Source organism: Spermophilus citellus, assembly GCF_964194105.1.
Source record: "Spermophilus citellus genome assembly, chromosome: X".
Lineage (NCBI taxonomy): Eukaryota > Metazoa > Chordata > Mammalia > Rodentia > Sciuridae > Spermophilus > Spermophilus citellus.
Genome location: NC_138190.1, coordinates 93,589,638 through 93,595,888, shown reverse-complemented (window position 1 = coordinate 93,595,888; position 6,251 = coordinate 93,589,638). Strand labels below are relative to the sequence as shown.

At 35.5% G+C, this 6,251-nt stretch overlaps 1 pseudogene across 1 annotated transcript; it reads right to left on the bottom strand.

Moving 5' to 3' along the window:
- Positions 1-3,093: 3,093 nt before the first annotated feature.
- On the bottom strand, positions 3,094-5,967 carry LOC308639494 (vigilin-like; annotated as a pseudogene). The gene is made up of 3 exons: positions 5,157-5,967; positions 3,821-4,954; positions 3,094-3,759 (listed from the first exon to the last, which is right to left on the bottom strand). The product of its transcript is annotated as a vigilin-like (transcript).
- Positions 5,968-6,251: the final 284 nt, after the last annotated feature.

Below are 6,251 nucleotides of genomic sequence, written 5' to 3'. Positions count from 1 at the left end.
GGATCAAACCCAGGACCTTGCATAGAGTGAGCACTCTGCCGCTGAGCCACAACCCCAGTCCTTTATACATTTTGACTTGATTTTTGTAACTGATGAGAGAGAGGGGTTTAGTTTCATTCTTTTGCATGTGGATACCCATTTTTGCCAAGACTATTGAAAAGACTGCCCTATTCCCACTGTGTGTCCTTAGTGCCTTCATTTATTTTTCTTGTCTAACTTCTCAAGCTTGAACCTCTGTTACAATATTACATACAAATGGTAACAGGACACATTCCTATCTATATCCTGATCTTAGGAAGAAAGCATTCAAACTTTCAAAAACAAGTATCATATTACCCCTGGGGTTTTAATAAATTCCCTTTATCAGGTTGAGGAATTTCCTTCTCTTCCCAATTTTTAAATGTTTTTATTATGAAGTATTTTTTATAACATAAAAGTCTTAATTGTTTATCAGTACAAGTATCTGTAACACAAATATATGTGAGTATAGGTGACTTTCTATGCATTTGGTAATCCAAGCAGTGGTACGGAGGTCCAAGGCACTTAGATAACATTTGATACACGCTTCTGTTATTGCTTTGAGAGGGAAGAAGGAACATAAGAACTTTACATGGACTTTTCACTGGTCAGAAATAGGAACATGACCTTCCACCTGTAAGAGGGTTTAAGAAGTATGGCTCTTTGTTGGCTATGGACTGAGTTGTATCAATTTAGCATTCAGGTATATAAACCCTAACTGTCAATGTGATTGTATTTGGAGATAGGACCTGTAAGGACCATGATAAAGGTTAAATGAGTCATAGGGTGGGGCCCTAATTTTTTTCTTTTATCCCTTCCTTACTTATGAGGAAGAGAAACCAGACCTTTCTCTTCACCAAGGATAAAACAGGAAGTCAGTCATCTGCAAACCATAAAAGAGCCCTCATCAGAAAGTTAATTATCTGATACCCTTGATCTTCTTAAGTCTTCAAAACTGTTAGAAAACAAATTTATGTTTAAACAACATTGACAGCCTTATGATCTTCCTTTGTGTTTTAACTAGTTTCACATTGCTGTGATTCAATGGTTTCAGTTCATAGACCAGCAGACTTCATTGCTCTGACCCAAGGTAACGCAGTATATCATGAGGAATGAAATGGGAGAAGGAAATTGCTCCCTCACGATAGCAATGACATAGAAGAAGGAGGGAAAGGAAGAAGGGAAGATGCACCCTTCCAGGGTTTGTCCCCAGTGACCTACCTACCCTAGCCATACAAGACCTGCTACAGTTACCACCAAATCAGTCTATTCAAACTAGGATATATACTGATTAGCTTATAGCTCTCATATGCCAATCATTTCACCTCTTAATATTCCTACATAATGAAGTAGCTTTGGGGGTACACCTTATACCCAAACTATAACACTTTGCATACCAGAAACCTCTTTTCTCTTGCTGCTTATAAGAGTCTCTCTTTTTGTCTTTGATTTTTGACAGTTTGATTGTAGTATTTTGGTGAGTTCTTTCTTAGCCTGATTGGAAAATTTCCTCTTTAATGTGTTTAGAAACTTTTGATCTTCATTTACCTGGATTTTTTGTATCTTTCCTCAGATTTTGAAAATATTGTCATTATTTCTTTAAATATATCTTTGTCCCTGTCTTTCTTCTTAAAATCCTATAATGCTAAAGTTTTCTCTCAATGCTGTCTCATAGATTCCACAGGTTTTCTTCATTTTTTTCTTTTTCTCTCTTACTGGATATTTTCAAATGACCAGTCTTCAAGTTCACAGATTATATCTTCTGTATGATAAAGTCTTCTATTGATGCTCTTTTACATTTTTAATTTCATTCATCATATTTTTCATCAACAGAATTTTTGTTTGTTCCTTTATTATCATTTCTCTCTGTTGACTTTCTTCATCCATTGTCCTGATTTTTGTGATTTGCTTATCTGTGTTCTCTTATAACTTACTGAGCTTTCTTAAAAATTACTTTAATTTCTTTTAAGGTGATTTTTAGATGTCTATTTTTGGATATCTCCTATACGGAAGTCAGTTACTGGAAAATTATGTACTTTGGTGGCTGCATACATCCTTGTATGTAATGTGACAAATATGGAAATTGGATTCTATTCCTTTCAGAGTTTGTTTTGTTGTTGTTGTTAAGTAATTTTAATGAACAAATTATATGAAACTGTGTTCTTTTGTATCTATACCCACAGAATTCTCTATTTGAATAGATTAGTGGCCTACAAATGATATAATTCAATATTTCTTTTAATGTGCTGAACCAATAATTATCCACTTCTTTCCTGTGGTTCAGAGAGACTCCTGTTTGCCTAATCTCCTCCACTCACAGAGTTGGTTAATTAAAAGCCAAACTTTGGAGAACCTTAGAGTAAGGTAATGTACATGTGAAGTGTGAACCCTTCTCTCCACTCAAGAAGCAGGGTATTGAGGATTTTTTCCCAATTTTGTGATATAGTGCTTGGGGCATTACCTAGTGTGTACCTCAAATTTTACAACCCCTTCAATGTGTATGTTTTCTCAGTCACCCAGAGTGTAGAAGTCTCAGAGCTTGTTTGACTTTCTACTGAAGAGAAGGGATCCATAAATAGACATTAATTTGGCGTATCTGGGTGGAAGAAGACAGGGGCCTCCTATTCCATGTTGCTAGTTTTCTTGTAGACTTTTAGTTCACAAAGGCAATAGACTTTTATTTTGGACTTTTAACATATTATGGAATTTAACTTTCAAATGTATTTATCTCTTCAATTTAATTCATCTTTAGAATTTTTTTAAAGGGAAGAGGTTTATTTTTAACATTCATTTCTATGAAGTTTTTTTTATTGTTATTGTTATTTCCTTCATGCGATTGCTGTCATAACTTGATATTAATGTAATTTTATTGCAGATACTCTTTCTTATAGCTTTGTTAAAAAACAAAGCTAGATACACCTTAAAATAAAACATAAAAGGAAATTGTTTATTTAACCTTGAGCTAAATTCAACTTGACACATTTCAGTGTCTTATGGTAACAAAATCTAAATTACTCTTCAGTGCTTCTGAAGAGTAATTTAGATTTAATAAGCAGTTGAAACTGAGGATGAGATTCAAGAAGGTGGAAAAAAAATGACTGCTATGCTGATAGTAGCCTTTTCTAAAGGTGAGTAAGTGTGGTATCTCATGTTGACTCTAATAAATGGTAACTTAGAGTATGATGTTACTATCCATTTTTTATGGCCATGAACACTGCAGATTAGTGGGATTTGCTTAGTAATGGTTTTATCAATCTTCTGCACAATTTTCATTATTTCATCTCGAGCAGCTAACGTGTTATTTTTATATCCAGTGATGATTAATTCTTGTATTTCATTGCTCTCTTTAACTGGAAAATGGATAGTAACATCATACTCTAAGCAAATATGAGCAACAACTAAGCCTTTATGACCAATGATCTTGGAGTGATATTTTGGGTCTAGAGTAAATATTAGTTTAAAATTTTGTAATGCCCGATTTTCTATTTCAGATTGTAAAGCCTTGACTTGTTCTTGTAATCTGGCCTTGGCTTGTTCCACATTTGTAGCAAGGCCCTTGATGGATACGATATTCGACTCTATTCCAGGTTCTGATACCTGGATATTAACTTCAAATTCATCTATTAACTTATGTATCCCACTTCCTTTCTGACCAATAATGTAACGGTGTAAATCAGAGGGTACATGCACTTCAGCAGTGACAGGAATTAGAGACTTAAGAGCTACTCTAAGACCTGGCTTCTAACTACCTTGCATCAGAGGAGTTAAAGATCAGATGAAAAGTAGTTCTCCAATAGCCTGCTTCACATTTTTCCTTCCGGCCTGAGACAAATATGGTATCACATTTCTTTGGGGATATAGAAGCAGGTTCTTTAGTGCTGTTTCTTCCCATTTCTTCCCTATTTTCCTCAACAGCTGGATCTATATCTGTAGCTAGCCCTTCTTTGTCTGGGAAGTTGATTTGAACATTATAATCCCTAGCAATTTGTCGAATTTGGGAACCCATTGATCCCATGACAAAACGATGGAACTTCTGGGGAATAACACATTCTGTCGTGACTTGGGCATCCAAGTCTCCAATAATCTCCAAAATATATTTCTTGGCTGCTTCTACACAAGGTTTTGCTCCTTTTAGTTTGACTTTGTTCCTCTGTTTTCCTGAACATGAGAAGTTAAGAATTACACCACCATACTCCTCAGTCATGTCCCATAAAACCTGGCCCCTTCGCATAATAAAGTGATGGTGGTACTTGGGGTTTATCAGCATATTATCCTCTACCACATTATCTAAATCTTTAACTAAAGCCTCTAGTCCCTTTTGTGTATCTTTGACAGCTTCTTCTTTCCCTGTGAGAGTCAATAATTCCTGATCTTTGTCCTCAAAGGCAAGGAAAATGACACAAACTCCAGTCTCAGCACAGATCTTGGAAAAATTGCCACAATTTTTACTCAAAAGAAACTTATGATACTGTGGTATCACATGCAGTGCTGCAGAATAATTCTTGGTTTACTTTTCTTCTGATAGCTGCAACAGCTTCCTTGGCCTTTTCAACACTTTCAGCAGGGCCACTAATAATGACTTTTTGAAGAACTGAGTTGTTTCTTGGAAAATAAATATGGATCTTTCCACATTCTTCCATGATTGAACTAATCAAACACTCTTTGTAATCAATAAGAGATTTGTGCAGACTGGAAGGAATAAAAATTTCTACTTCTGAAATATTGGCTATATCTTTCTGAATTGAAAGGATCCAGTTATGTGCAATGTCACAGTTTTCTGGCTTTCCACTAATGACAATATTCTCTGAGTTGCTACTATTGCAGATGGAAAATTAATCTTGGTGATTCTTGCTGCACATATTTTTTGATGTTTACACCTCCTTTTCCAATGATACTTTTGTGATACTTTTTGAAGATGGGAATAGTTATAAAATAGCTGTTTTCTTTTTTTTTTTTTTTTTTTAAAGAGAGAGTGAGAGAGGAGAGAGAGAGAGAGAGAATTTTTTTTAATATTTGTTTTTTAGTTCTCGGCGGACACAACATCTTTGTTGGTATGTGGTGCTGAGGATCGAACCCGGGCCGCACGCATGGCAGGCGAGCGCGCTACCGCTTGAGCCACATCCCCAGCCCCAAAATAGCTGTTTTCTATAATGTCTTTTACCACATTCTCCAAATACTCTGTGCATTTTTCTAATTCATGTTTTGGCCCTATAAGTTGGATAATGTCAGTTTTCTCTGATGAGTGTGGAAAATTAATCATAACTTCTGGGAATTTCTTACGTATGTCATGGATCCGTTCACCTTTCTTCCCAATAATTGTGTGGTGAAATCTTTGCTCAATTATTAAGTCCTTCTTGTGCTTATTTTCAAAATTAGTGGCAAGATCAGTAAGTTCTCTCTTGGCCTGTTGGACACCCAGATGTTCCCCTTCAATCCTGATCAAGATATTTTCATTTTCAGTTAAGATTAACACAGAAACCTTATTCTTCTCCTTAATTCTATTTATGATAGCACCATTTTTCTCTATCAGGCACTTGTGAAATTTATAGTCAATGTTGATCTCTTCATAATACATTCTGTTAATTAGATCTGTGAGTATGATCTCAATTTCTTTTGGGGCATAATTCACATCTTCCACTGGTCCTTTTAAGATAATTTTATCTTCTCCAGTAAACTCTATATGTACTCTTGGCATGTTCTTTGTTACTTTGGATATATTCTAACCTTTCTTACCCAAGAAGGGGCAGAGATGGAGGAAATAATGTAACCCTTGGCCTTCCAATAGGCTTCAATAAATGCTACCCCTGTACTTTCAGGCTCACTTTGAAGTGTCACAGAATCTGAAATACTATCTGAGGGTAAGATCTCTATGGAAACTCCAGTTCTTTCTAAGATCTCTTTCATGGAATTGTGCTTGGGACCTATGGTACAATTATGCTGTGATTTCATCTCCCTATCTGTGGTAGTTGTTTTCTTTTTGGTGTTCTCAAAAATTTCCCTTGCACAACACTCAGCTTGATCCACTTGTGGTTTTCTTCCTTTGAAAAATATTTCTATCTTATTGTCACTGGATGATGGAATATGGATGTATGCCTCTGTTTCCTGAATAGTACTGTCAGTAGTTTTACTGTGTGGCCTCGCACACAAGGGATGAAATGTCTTTTTTTTCATGTAATCTCTCTATAACATGCTTATCTTGTTCTTCAGATTTAAGAAAGACTTTGTATGGAGAT